The sequence below is a fragment of the Enoplosus armatus genome, chromosome 18 (assembly GCF_043641665.1).
Source record: "Enoplosus armatus isolate fEnoArm2 chromosome 18, fEnoArm2.hap1, whole genome shotgun sequence".
Classification (NCBI taxonomy): Eukaryota; Metazoa; Chordata; class Actinopteri; order Centrarchiformes; family Enoplosidae; genus Enoplosus; species Enoplosus armatus.
In genome coordinates, this window is record NC_092197.1 from 15513957 (window position 1) to 15528687 (window position 14731).

The window sequence follows — 14731 nt, forward strand, 5'->3', positions numbered from 1 at the left end:
CATTGCCAGGATGAAGATGAAGTTAGGATGTTAGAAGATAAAAACATGGCGACTAACAAAGCCAAGTTAAAATATCTTCATAAAAAGGATTATTTATTTATTGCCTTTTGTTTCTTAAAGAGCAATTTGGATGTGTTTCTGTTCAGTTTAGCTCACACACATACACACACACACACACACACACCATCTGCAACTCACATCATCTGCTGTTGCTGTCATTGCAGCATGCTCACAATGGCCTCAATCAATTTTTTATCAGCAGAAAAGACAACATGACCAGATGAACAATTCCATTTTTCTCCCACCAGCGGACCACATCTTCCACCCTAATCCATCATGTGTATAACTTGTGTATGCACACACACACACACACACACACACACACACACACACACGTATACACTCAAATGAATGCTGTCCTGCAACCAGGTAAGCAAACATTCAGCCACACAGTCACTCACAGAGAAAGAGGCAATCAGGCAAGTAAGCATGAGTAAATGCACACACACACACACACACACACACACAAATACACACACACACACACACACACACACACAGGGCTGTTATGTGACAGATGTTTGTTATTTAGCCGGTGAGGTCAGTGAGGCCTGGTGTTTGTAGTGGCTCAGACTCTCACTGTGGCATCAGGGTCAGTGCCCTGGTCCCCAGTAATGCAGATGAATTTGAAACTGTATCTTTTTCCTCTTCCCTGGACCTGCATCAGCACTAAGCCAGCAATTTCCACTCTTGAAAACTTTGTTAAAGGTGTTAAAGTGTACTTTGTTTTCAAGCAATAGTTCAACATTTTGGGAAATGCACTTATTAGCTTTCTTGCCGAGAGTTAGATGAGAAGGTCGATACCACTTTCATATCTGTCCATTGAATATGAAGCTACAGCCGGGAGACATTAGCGTAGTTTAGCATAAACTGGAACATACTGGAAAATGGGGGAAACAGCTAGCATGGCTCTGTCCAAAGCACACATATAAGAGAGTGTCATCAATCTTCTCATGAAGCGTATTTCCCAAAATGTCCAACTATTCCTTTAAATGCTCTCCCAATTAGTCGTCTTTTCTGGCATTTGTCTGGGCGTTGGTTGTCCATTAGTTATGCTTGGATGCTACTGTAACTCCAAACAGTAGGATAAGTGTATGTGGACATGCTGGACAGCCATCCACACTGTATCGTATATTGCCTAATGCTAGGATTCTTATCCAGCCTCCAACAGATCAGATTGTAGTGTTGCAGGAACTCTCTTTCAAAACTGTTCACGACCTATGATGCTAATCAGGCCATCAAAGTTGGTACGTTTGTATTACTGCGTATACCTTCTAATTCGAAGCAGGTCATGAGCTAAGCTAGGATGCTAATGTGGCCCCCACCAGAGCAGTGCAGCATGGAAAAGCCATTACAGCTGACAGAAAGGCCTTTTATTTGGAGAACTAAGCTCAGCTTCACATAAGGAACCAATTACCTTCAACTGCTTTCCTCAGAAAGCAGCTGAAGAACCCCCCCCCCCACCTCTACCTTCTTCTGTGTCCATCCCCCACTTCTCTCCTCCGTCTTTCTCCCGCCATCCCCTCCCTGGCCAGTACCTACCTCTCTCTATGGCCCTATCCCTCCCTTTCCTTCCTTTATTCTTCCCTCTCTCTTTCCCCCTCTCCCTTGATGGCACCTCACTCTTTAGCTAACCCTCCTTTTCCTTCCTGTCTCCCTCTCTATCTGCTTTCACTCTTTTCTCCTCCACCCTTTCCTGCCAACTAACCTTAGTTTTATATTTTTCCCCTAATGCTCAAAATTTCTCACTGGCTTATTCCTCTCATAACCTTTCCTTGCCCCCGTGCCCGGCTCTTTCTGCACCCCACTTGTGTTTCTCTTTCCAATCCCCCCCCTTGTTATCATCCCTTCATTCCCTGCAACTCTTGCTCCCTCTGTCTCTCACTAAGTTCCATCTTTTCTTCTTTTTCTTCCCTCGTCTTACACTTAAAGCAAACAAAAATTCTAGAGGTTAAAGTTGCACTGAGCAGAATTGTAATGTGACATCAATTATCTAAAACAGCAGCTTAAAGCTTTGTCGTCAGTCTACAAGAGTCGTGCTGGACGTCACTGTGAGACATGTCCAACGACGGCTGAGTTAGAGCTTTGCCGATCAAAGACTGTGTAAAAAGCCTGACACTGTCAGAAATGTTGGACCACATTCTCATAGTGTGACTGCTGGTACAACTCATGGCCACAAAACAACCAGCATGAATGTGACAAGAAACGATGGAGAACACACTGGCTGATGCGCTGTCGTAAGCTCAATTTTTGAATCAAGTTAAAATACGCAAAAGCAATTTTTTTGCAGCATCGACAAAACATGAGAGTGGTGCAGACATTGTAGCACTATGGTTCACCATGCAATTTCTCAAAACTGATACCATATAGTGTCACGCAGATTGGATGAGAGATTTTATTTGACCCATCTTACGCAATAGGCTTCATGCAAGAACCACTCGAGAAGTACGAGTGATTTAAGAGAATTTGTGGCATTCACCAATTTCCACATTTTAATAATATATATTTATATAATATTTTCTCTTTGATACAAGTGAAATTCACGTCCTGACCTGTTATACGAGTCATGTACAATGTGGTCTGCCTTTCTCCACAGGGAAAAAAAACAGTAATTGTACTTAAATCAGAGCAAGTTGAAACGTTTCGACATTTTCTGTTGCATTCAGTCTTTTGAAATAATGAGTAATAGGCTTCATATTTGTCCACGTTGCAAGCTAACTTTAGCTATATAGCTAGTTTTTTGAAGAAGAAGAAGAAGAAGAAACCGTGGTGTCTAGAGGGCACTGGTTCAGCACAGTGACCGCTATTGTCATCACTGATGTGTTTTTGTTAAAAAAGATGAATTTTGTTATACTTTTTATTCACATACACAATGTATTTTAAAATTTGCACACATCTAGTTTTTGCGGCAAATGCCAGTGAAATGCTTGCACTGTCGAGCCCTGTGTTAGGAATAATCCCTCACTCTGACAGCTGCCTCAGGGTCTTTATTCAGGTCACTATCCAGGATCAACAGGTAGGTGTAACATCATCTAGTGTGTAATATTCCCTCATCCATCTCTGTCACATTCCTGTGACTTCCTCCTACCTAAGTGATGGACCGCTTTGCTTTAGAAAGACCTTTTTAGCATCTGATTTCATGTCAAACAGTTCATGTACAGTTCTGCTGCCTCGACACATCTTTGGTAGCTGTATTAATACAGTAATTGTTTCGGGTCCCTTAAAACCAGTGCTGACAGTGCTACATTCTTTATGTTTTCATCTGCTGATGTCGGACAGCAGGACTTTTTACTTCTTTTTACTGTTTAGTGACATTTTTGTGAATGTAACTTGACCACAAACAAAGTGGAACACGTAGCCCTGTACAGCAATTGAGGGACGTTTATGCTAATGATCAAATGTCACAAATGCGCACCTCCTCATGAACAGGTGCCATTCATCAAGTTGAAAAGAACATTTTACAAAAAGCATGTTCAGTTCAGAGAGCTCGATGAATCCAACTTGGAACACTTGTACATGCAAACCTCATGCATGAAGCCCATTGTGACATGCAACTAACCTGCAAGGACAGCATTATCACACAGAGTCCAGGGTTTCATCCAGAAACAGGTGAAGTAAGCAATCACATATTTTTGTCTCTTGTCTCTTTGGTTTCCTTAAAGCCTCTGTGTTCCTTTCGCTTAGAATATGATTGTCATTTGTTCCTCTGTAAAAAGCTGAATTTCAGTTGAAACAGTAAGGGAATTCATTATTGTGCAATCCAATGGGTATTGACGCGGTCATACGAGGGATTTTGGTTCACATTTCACCTGTCTGTGAAACTAAATTAGTCGACCATTTCATTTAAACTGAGTTTGCATCTTAAAATCACAGGTTTCATATAGGAACATATTGAATCTCGTCCCACAGGCATGCATGCGGTCAGCGTTTCAGTAACTGAGAATACACATGCACACAGCTGCGTGCACACACTCTGAGCAGTGCCATGTCTGTGGTTAAGAGCCCAGTGGTGTGGTACCATGTAAACACACCACTCAGTGGCATGGTTGTGGTAACCCTCACACACTGTACTCACTCTCCCTCTCCCCGTCTCTGTTTCTCTCCTCTCTCTGCCTTTCTGTTTTGTCATTTTTCCACTTTCTTCTTCCCGCTCCTGCATCCCTCTCTATCTCACGCTGTCATCTTCTGTTTCCTGTATATCTTCATCCAGTTCTTCCTTACAACTGATTTTATCTGCACATTTCAATTTGATTTTGCAGATGTCTTCCTATACATCATCCTATACAGCCCGGTTGACGGTCATCTGCAGTTTATTTATTTATTTGTTTCCTGCCTGCATCAGTATGAATATTTGAATATAGTTCACCACAGTTTTGTAGTATCTGATGTATGACAAGCAGATTTATAAACAGCAGGAATAGACTAATGAGAATATAGCCTCACTTACAGTTAAAGACGCTCAATGTGGCTCTATTTACCTGTATTTGTTTTCTATGTTCTACCTTATCTTTAACTGGACTACAATGTTATAATGATCGTTCCTTATAAACCCCAACAATAATGAAGCGTATATAGCTTTCTATTTTTTGGGTCAAAGCCATTAAGATTCATCTACAGGGGACCAGGGGAATGTCTGTACTAAATTTCACGTTTCCAAATTAGTGCACATTTCCAAAACAATGAAAGACACTGCAAAGCTCCATAGAGCTTAGAGTTTCTGATGAAAATGATCTCTGGGTTCATCACCATGAACAACCCCTTTGACATTAAACGTGGTCATTTGATCCGTCGTTGAGATAAAAAAAATATTGATTATAGCAGCTTTGATAATTTGCTGATTTAACTGGTTAATCTTATTTTATATATCGGTGTGTTACTAGTGGATGTATGAACCAGCCAGTAGATATCAGACATTGACTCCATGTCAGTTGACTAAATGACATACAGAAGACATACAAATGTGTGAGCACTCACTTCATCATGTGACTAACAGGTAAACACGAGCACGTCTGCTCTTAACCAAGCACATATAGTCTCCCCCGAAGGCTCACACACGCACACCGACATTCTTGGATAAAGAGCTATTTGTTTTAATGGCTGAAGGGAGGATGTGGATCTACCACCCATTGTGACGCTGTGCTGACTGCTGCGGTTCTCAGGCATTGTGTGAAGAAAATCAGCCCTTAAAACTCCACGTTCGAGACAATCAACTCTAAAAAATTCATGTCCGAGCCACAGCAACAGCTGGAGACCTGTCAGTCTCCACAAGCCCAAGACAAGCTTGCCCAAACAAAATCCCTGGTCAGACCTTTCATGGCAATTTAAATAACGGACAGAATATTGAGCCAAATCTCAACAGTCAAGTCGCTGTCAGCAATATAGGCTGGCTGCCTAGATGGTAGAAATTCAAATATACACTTACACATATTATTCAAAATGCACCCAATGCTAGTCCAACTTAAACAGCTTAAGTTTGCCAAACTGGTTTATGAATATGTATGTTCTTCTGTTAATTTGAGTATTTATGATGTAATTTATATCAGCCAACAGAAATGCTAGAATATGCTACAGGCTCCTTCAAAAGGTACCTGCTGGGGTGTTGACTCTTGTGTTGTTATGGAGTAAGAATAATATTCTAGACCCAAAGGGGCAACTCAAAAATAGAAGCAAATTATTTTATTATTTATATTATTCATACATGTAATAGTAAAGAATAACAGAAGATAATGTGAAGAAATTCCAGATAATGTTCACCACACTGGATCTTCTCCTCTCTGTGACCATATACACAGACAAATAAACAAACCTGTGTCCACTCTTGAAAGAGTTGACAAGTAAGTGAAACACTCGACAACCACAGTTCTCCTACATTTATATGTCTCATTATGGCTGTACAAGTATGTCCAATGGGTAGATCTTTTAGCTTAATAGTTTAATAATTGTTTTTATAATAATAATTGACTCATGTTTTACATATTTCTATGGGATCTAATAGTGCTGACATATTTATGGCTTGAAATCAGAGCATGATGAAGAAAACCCTGTTGGCTTAAAGCATATTCTTATCTACAAACTCTACAAATACAAAGCACGAACATGTCAAATACATTTGGAAAGGACTCAAAAACCAGATGCTACTCTGTCACCGTGTGCCCTCAGGCAGGGTAGCCGTGAGGAATAACCTGTTTAACGACCCATATATTCTTTGGAAAACGTATTTAATAGTTGCAAGTGACAACTACAGTATGTCAGACACGAAGTCTAGTTCAACAAATGCTATTCCACTACCACAAGGGTGGACTATTGCATGTCAGTCAAGGCTCTCAGGGCAAAGGTCACTGAGGTTATCTTGTAAGTGTTAAAAGCTTCTGACCCGACAATTTGAGACTCGCCAGATTCTGACCGGATTTGGTCCGACGTGTTTGAGCTTTAACAGGTTGTATGGCAAAAGATACTAGGGGGGGAAATAATATGAACCAAAAGGTAAATATTGAAACTTATATGAAGACTTTCAATTTAATATCAACAGAGATTCCTAACTCCACTCATTCCACCTAATCATCACTTCAATGATATTCCTTCTTCATAATAAGAGGACGATGGTGCACTTTACTCCAGAATTAGTAGAACAAAGTGCAAAGTTGCTAGTTAGGGGTTGTGGGTTTGCTGAAATTACTTTTCCATCCATTTTTCATGCTTGCTGTTTTAATGAGTGCCGTGAGATGTACACAGGTCTTATAGCCCATACATGGAGGATGAACCAAAGCGTGAAGCAGGGCATTGCTGGGAAACGACATGCAGATGAAAAAATCCAAACAAAAATGAAACAAAAACTAAACAAAACCCAATTCTCCGCTTTCTGTTTGGTTACTGTACATAAGGGAAATAATTTGATTCAGCTGCATAATTGCATATACAACAGGAGAAAGAATCTAGTTACAAAGCTAAATTTACTTAGGGCTTGGCTGGCAACACCCTGTTTATTCTATGGTAAATTCGATGAAAGAGTTGCCCTTTTTTGCAAGTCCATCAAATCCATCTGTCAGTTCACTTTGACCTTTTCTATCATTGTCACATCCAGTTTATCTTCGTTCCTCTCCACATCTTCCCGCTGAAATCAATATTTTGTTTTCCTTTTCCTATGATATTCATTATAGTCATTTCATTAAGCTTTCACTCTCATTTTCATCTCTTTTTCTCGCTCTCTCTGTTGTGGCTATGTATACGTGTATGTGTGCTTCCCCTGCAGTATGGTTAGTGTGATTTACAGGGAAGCTGCAGACTGTGGAGAGACTCTGGTTTCAGCTTTGAAGTCACAGCGACCACGGGACCTCTGGCTAACACACACACACACACACACACACATGCACACACAGAGGACCTGTGGATTAAACACACACTGTCAGTTCCTTTGCCAGAATCCTAAAAGAGGGAGTCAGCAAGGGAGTAGATGTGTCAGACAGAGAAAGAGAGCGAGGGAGAGAAAGATGGCATAGAGAAGGAAGGGAGGAGGGAGAGGAAAGATATAAAAGACCCTAAAAAAGAGAAATGGAGGGAGGGAGGGAGGAAGAGAGGTAGGGAGGGGGGAGGGGGGAGGAGAGGAAATGGTCCCTGCCCATAGAGGTAAAAGAACCCCTTGTCTATTTCAACAAAGTCGCATTTCAGCTCTCTTTAGTTCAGTCTCTTTAGTTCAGTCCAGCTTGTCACTTATTCCAGATTCCCAGACATTACATATCTTTAAAGGCCTCAGTGAGAGCAATTCTCTGAATATATTGAATATATACAGTATGCCTAAAGCTAACCGTTAGTATTCTCTTCTATATAAGAAATAGGAGATATATATGCGATGAGAGACAAGATATATGATATGAGATGGAGATTAGATCAGAGATGAGATGATTGGAAGGAATGTGTGATGAGATAAGATATATAAAATCATATGAGATGGAGATTAGATGAGATGATGTATAAGAAATATGGGATTAGAGATGAGTTCAAATGATTAAGAATAAGAAATGTGAGATGAGGTGGGGAACCCTAAAGATATCAGATGACATTAAAATATGAGATATGAGGCACAATCTGGTACAAATGTAGCCCTATGGCCAAAATTCAAAAGGGTTTAAACATGCTATGACTGTTTTGTTTTTTTGTAATCATCAGTTGAAAACAAATTGCTCATTATTTATCTGTAAATAAAACTTTACATGTGAATATACCGTACCTGTAATTTAGACGGCAAAAGAATGCTGCTTGGACCTTTAATCAAAAACCCCAAATTGTATAACTCCGGTGAAGACGCATTTTGTCACTCTGTATATTGTTTTCTGTGAGTGTGGGGGTCACAAGAGTGTAACAGGATAAGACAAAAAAAAAGAGACTTAAACATTAGTAACTAGCTGTTTCTGAGCAAACACGGCAATATGCTTCAGTGCTGAAACCATCAAAGCCCGGACTCGGCTATCAAACTTACACAGACAGATATGTGTGTGTGTGTGTGTGTGTGTGTGTGTGTGTGGTAGTAGAGATTTGAGGGGTTGCCTTAACATATGGTTGACAAGGGAGGGGGGCATGTAACTCTGTGTGACATTCTTTGTGGCATGTTAAGAATGTGTGATAGCACACACACACACACACACACACACACACACACACACACACAAGAGTGGTTGTGTTTCTACATCAAAGTGGTGACATTTAGCACCCAACTTCAATAAGAGGTCAACCACAGCAGATCACCCACCGTCAAAGACGCGATGAGAATGCCACTCATTCTTGTGAGTGTGTGTGTGTGTGTGTGTGTGTGTGTGTGAGACTGAAAGAGAAAGGGATAGTTTGAGTGACGGAGAGAGAATGAAAGAGAGAAACAGAGAGAGCATATGTCTCAATGTTTGTGGGTCACAAGGTCAAATGAGCCTGTTAGCTCTATCTGTCCATGAGTTTTGAGTCAACGACTTTACCTGCTGACTGACCCCCCCCCCCCCCCCCCCCCCCCTTCACACAGAGAGACTCGAAGCGACAGGATCCTTGTCGCTGGCCATAACGTCTCACAGGGGCCAGCCATGGAAAGTTCAGATAGTTTTAACTTTTTTCACAATAGACAATAGCAGCAGCCACAGGTCCCGGGTTTGTATCCCAAAATACTTTTATACAGCATTTTGGGTCATTTTGGTTTCCTAAAACTCGTATGTAGTTTCTAGATATTATAAACGAAAGCATTTTCTCAAACATACTGAAATGTAACTGATGACGTGGTTATGGATGCTACGTTTATTGGCATACATTTTTGTTGCATTTCTGATTTGCTGAAATAAAAACATAAACCTCATCAACACAGGGCAGGCCAAACCACGTATCCTCAACACATAAGTGAAAGTACAACACACAAAGTGTCATTGCAAAAGAATGCATCAAAGAAATTATGCAACACAAACAGTCTTTCATTGGAGATGAATTATCTGGAATTGGCGAGTCACCCACAATGTTCCTATGCTGTGATGTCATGTCTTTTTCTAAGCCACTTTATCTTAAAAATGAATCTAAATGTTGAAACCAAACATGGGCTAAAACAAACCCCAGTTTTATGTCAACTGAAACAAAGAAATAACTTTGGTTTACACTACACGCAGAGTTGGTGTATAAGGTCGTCTATACTCATCTGTCAGGTATCTCGTGCATGAGCAGTCATGTTTCAAATCAATACAATAATAATTTCAATACTCCTTTCAAAGGGGCTACTCTACAGCGATTTTTGATTGTACTTCCTGTCGCAATCATAAAGTTTTCTGGACCCAGAAGCGAGACCTAAACAAGGTTTGTCACAGCTCAACACAGTTTATTGTGAAACCAGGGAGTAAGCAGATGATTGGCGATGAGCAGCGTGAGCACATCCGTGAGTTGGGGAACGGTCTGGCGTGGCATAGAGGGAGGCAGGCAAAAATGGAGATCACAGCGTGGTGGACCGGAGCACAATGAAACACAGGATTACACAGGAGTCAAACATACAAGGGGTAAAACTACTAAAGTGACTGGCCATAGCATTGCAAACTGACCAGTCTCACAAAGAAAGGAGTGAAGAGCCGGGTTTATGTACTGCAGGAACTTGATTAGTGGATGAGTCGCAGGTGTGCAGGTGAATTGACAGCCAGGAACCAGGAATGGGGAGCCACGCCCAGACACACACACACACACACACACACACACACACACACACACACATGGACAAAGAGCAAACAAACAGGGGACCGACAGGAACACAAGAAGGGGGGGAAATGAAGGAAAACACAGGGAATGAGGAGGAGGCACAGCCGAGATCGTGACATTTCTCTTCAGTCAGAAAAATAACCTTGGACGTAACCTTGTACAGGGGTTAGTTTAGTTTATTGTGTCGGTCCCTGAGAAAAGGTGTGACAGATTTCAATTAAATTCACCTTCTTCATCACGAAAACCTGCAGACAATCAGTTCTACATGGCACATGGCCACGCACACCTGTTCTAGATTTACCATCCTGCATAAACGTTTTTCTAACACACTTACAGAACTTAGTTAAAATGGAGGAAACTTAAAAGTTTGTTTATGTCTATGCCGCAGGTATAATGTTATGCCAATGAAACGATGTATTAGGTTCAATGTTCCCAAGCTTTATTTATTAATGACATGAATATCCTTTCCGAAGAAAGACATACACAAATGGGTTCTCCAACATGATCTTTTTTAGCTCTTTATATTCTTTACTGATGCTTCTATCTAAAACGCTGAGGTCACTTCCCTTTGATTTTGATTTCCTTTTTTAACCAATCACTGGAATGGTTATGTCCCAGGATTTGTTTTTTAATCTTACACTTGTTGTACATCTGAGAGAAATCCCCTGCTACACAATTTGAACATTAGAGCTTTAAATGCCCATTATGAGTATTTGTCCCTTTGACTCTCACAAAGGTTTGTTTAATCACAAGTGTAATGATTTTGGGTCAGTGAAGCTCAGTCTTTGGGAAGAGCATTTGGCCTGGATGTGTATTTGACCCAAACAATTCTTGGTGGCTACAATAATAGATTTATGTATCGCTAATGTAATTATTTACAGAGGAAAATCCTTGTTTAACTGTCCTATTTTAGTTTCTGCATGTGTTGTTTGGATTGTGAATGTTTTTGTCTTGATGTGTGTGTGTGTATGTGTGTGTGCGTATGTGTGTGTGTGCTGTATGTACAGGTCTGTGTGTGTGTGTGTGTATTTATAGAGCTTTCTCTGAATTAATTCAAGCTCTTCCAGGATTGTATTTTCCTTCAGAGCCGTCTTCCCTGAATGAATCAAAAACCCTCTCTGAACCATGGGTGAAGAATATTACTGCATGACTATTTACAACAACTAGATTTTACATTTAAATTGGCGCACATAATACGAGAAAATATTGGCAGTCTAAAGAATGGAATGTACAGTATGCCTTGTGAAAATATACTGCAGGTTATTGCACACTATTGACATTGTGTGCATTACCATTGAAATGAGTGAGTGTTCAGGACTGTATGTGAATATACATTACATTATTTAAAATCAATGGTACTTGAGGGTCAAGGGCCTAAGAGAGGAGGGAAACAAAGGGAATAACAAGGTAGCAGGAGTTGTAAAAATGGAGAGAAAGTGAATAAAACAACGAAAGCAATATGACAAAGATTAACAGAGAGAAATGAGATAGAGATGGACGTGATGTATTCACAGGCTTATACACACAGGAAGAGAGCTGAGTCAAGCTAAGAGATCCTAAAAAAACATGTATTTTGGCCAAGGAAAACAGAGGAACTGATGAGAGTGGAAGAGAGAGAGTAAGATGTGGCGATTTTCCCTCTTTGAAAACATTGACTCACTGCAACCACACCACTGCACTGACAGTGGTCCTCACTGCACACCGCTAGTGCAGCCACTGCAGCCATTTCTCACTGCAATTCCATGTGCCATGTTAGCTAACCAGAGCTGAGAGGCTAAGACAGGCGTGTGGTTAAAAGTTTTGAAAATGCAAGTACAAGTGTGACATACAAGTTTCCAGCAAGTTGTTTCATTTCTAAATACTGAAAATATCCATAATGAAGCTATCGTGACATTGTGGCAACGTGCTTTCTCCACTGATGCCACAATCCGCATCCTGGATTGTTTGTAAATGGGAAACCAGTGTATACGTCACAAATGCCGGGCAATATTTTAACATGACGTTACTCTTTACTAAATATTTCCATAGAAAAGGAAGAGCTGAAAAACAGAACAACTAGAAACAGCTGTCAGACGTCCTCTGACTGTTTGTGCAACATCAGAATCTCAGTTTGTGTTTACAAAGCTGTGCTAGGACCGACCTTGAATGGAAAAGATGGGTGTAATCACTAGATGTAGATGTGATCACAGTTGACAGTGGGACAAACGTCTATTGAACTTATCGGGCTAAAGTTACCATTCCAGATGAAGTTTCAAAGAGTGGAAACTTACAGAAAAAAAAACGATTTACTTGGTCTGTATCCATCTCACCTCTCATCACATTTTTCCACAATTTGAATTTCTAAGGGAGAAACGATAACAACACAAACACCAACATGCATGTCTCTAGTACCCTAAGGTCATCAGTTTTGACCATTTTTTATACATAAAAAAATACAATAGATTTGATGATGACTTAAAAAAAAAAACTGTCCTTCATTTCATAAAGATAATATTTTTATTTCCTAAAGTCATTGTTTTGATACAGAAGTAAAGTCATAGTCATATGCAACGTTTTGGCACTCAGGCCTTTATCACTTCCATCAGTGGTTCAATCTGAGGTCAGGGGGAAAACACACTGTGTTCCCTTCTGTCAAAGTCATCTCTGACTGTTTTTCTCTCCCTGTCTCTGAGCTGGTCTCTCCCTTCATCTCTGTTGTAAAAACATTCATCTAACCCATCCACATTTACATGTAACCAGGGAAAACCAAGATGGATGGCAATCAGATTTGTGATCCGGCTGACGGAAACACACACACACACACATATATATATATATATATATATATATATATATGGCCAAATGTAAATGAAATTGGTTATGGTTAGGAAGAGGTCACAGATAAAAGTAACCAATGTTGGCTGTTGGTAACAGATGCAGCTGTTGGATAACCCAAATGAATTTCACTTCTTTTCCCTATTGTCTCGTCTTTCCTCCCATATCCCGGGTGCTTTCCATTTGGCTTATGTGGCCAAACAGAAAGAAGTCCAGACGTGAGGAAGGGGGAATTGTATTTACCAAGTGGGACATCCTCACTCGCTGCAGCATCATTTTGCAGCAGCTCAACTGTCCTATAAAGTGTAGAAATAATTAAGCAACTATATGTATCAGCGATGCCTGATGACTGCTGTTCCAGACGTGTCTGATAGAAATAACACCAATAGACAATTAAAATGATTTTATTACTGAAAGAACAGAGAAGATGTGAGGGAGCAACTATAAATGCTCTCTATAAAATATATAATTTGATTATGAAAGGCTACAAGTATAGTAAGCCTGTCCTTTTCAGCCTCAGGATGATAACATAGGACTAATAATAACCCGACTCTGTGGCTGTATAGCACAAATACAGTGTTTGGACCACATTTTCCCTGAATGAGCCAAGATGAACTTGGAATGGAAAAGAAGTAAGCGAGGAGGGGAAAACACATTTTGGGAGATGAAGAAAAGGAAAAAAGTTTTTTATTTATTTATGATTTGGATCACACATACTGATAATTCTTATTTTACAAATAAACAGGAACCACTGTTGGTGCTGTTATTCCTATTTGCAACCATGCAATAATATTGATATTACACCTGTGGTTCCTCCCTCCAAACTCTTGTGGGAGCCTCCTCCCTCCTTGCCCTCGTCTCCGAGGAGACCCAGTTAAGGATTAGAGCATCCTCGACAACCCTGAACCTCAATCAGGAGCTTGAGGATGGATGAGTGTTACAAAGAGCAAGGATGGGAGGAAGCATAATTAGCCGAATGGAGAGCAGCCACTGTCTCCCCTCCTTTTTCTGCATGCCACCTGCCCTCTCTCCTTCTGTTTGAATCACCAGTGCAGCACAGAAACCAGACATTACCCAAGTACCGCTATGATACACTAACCGCCCATTATACGCTGCAGTGATTGCAGGCCTGGCTAAGCTCTGCTTTGATTCCACATATCAACTTTACACACACATCACAGAGATCTGGGACTTTTCTTCTGCAAGTGATTGGATCTGAATGTTTGCACAGTATCTCCTATAACCGCAGAGTGATTGCATGTGTGGTTGTGCCTGCAATGTGTGTATGTGTGCCATGAAGTAACTAATCCACTGATGTTTGTGTGTGTGTGTGTGTGTGTGTGTGTGCGTGTGTGTGCAATTAAGCAGACTGGGAGGATGGCTGAGGGTTGTGTGCAGGTGTGTTTTTGTGTCTCAGGTTGCAATCTGTATTTATCATTATCGTCATCATATCGTCAGTTACTCTAAACCTGCTTTCCTCTGTCTCTCTTCCCTCTCTACACCCCTCCTTCTCCACTTTCCCTCACTCCTCACCTTGTTCTCTTCGTCTTTTTCCTCACTCCTTGTTGTCTTTCTGTGAACGGACAATGAAGTGAATTAGATAACGATTACTTAATTAATAGGATCATGTATCTCGTTATTCTGTCTGGATTTC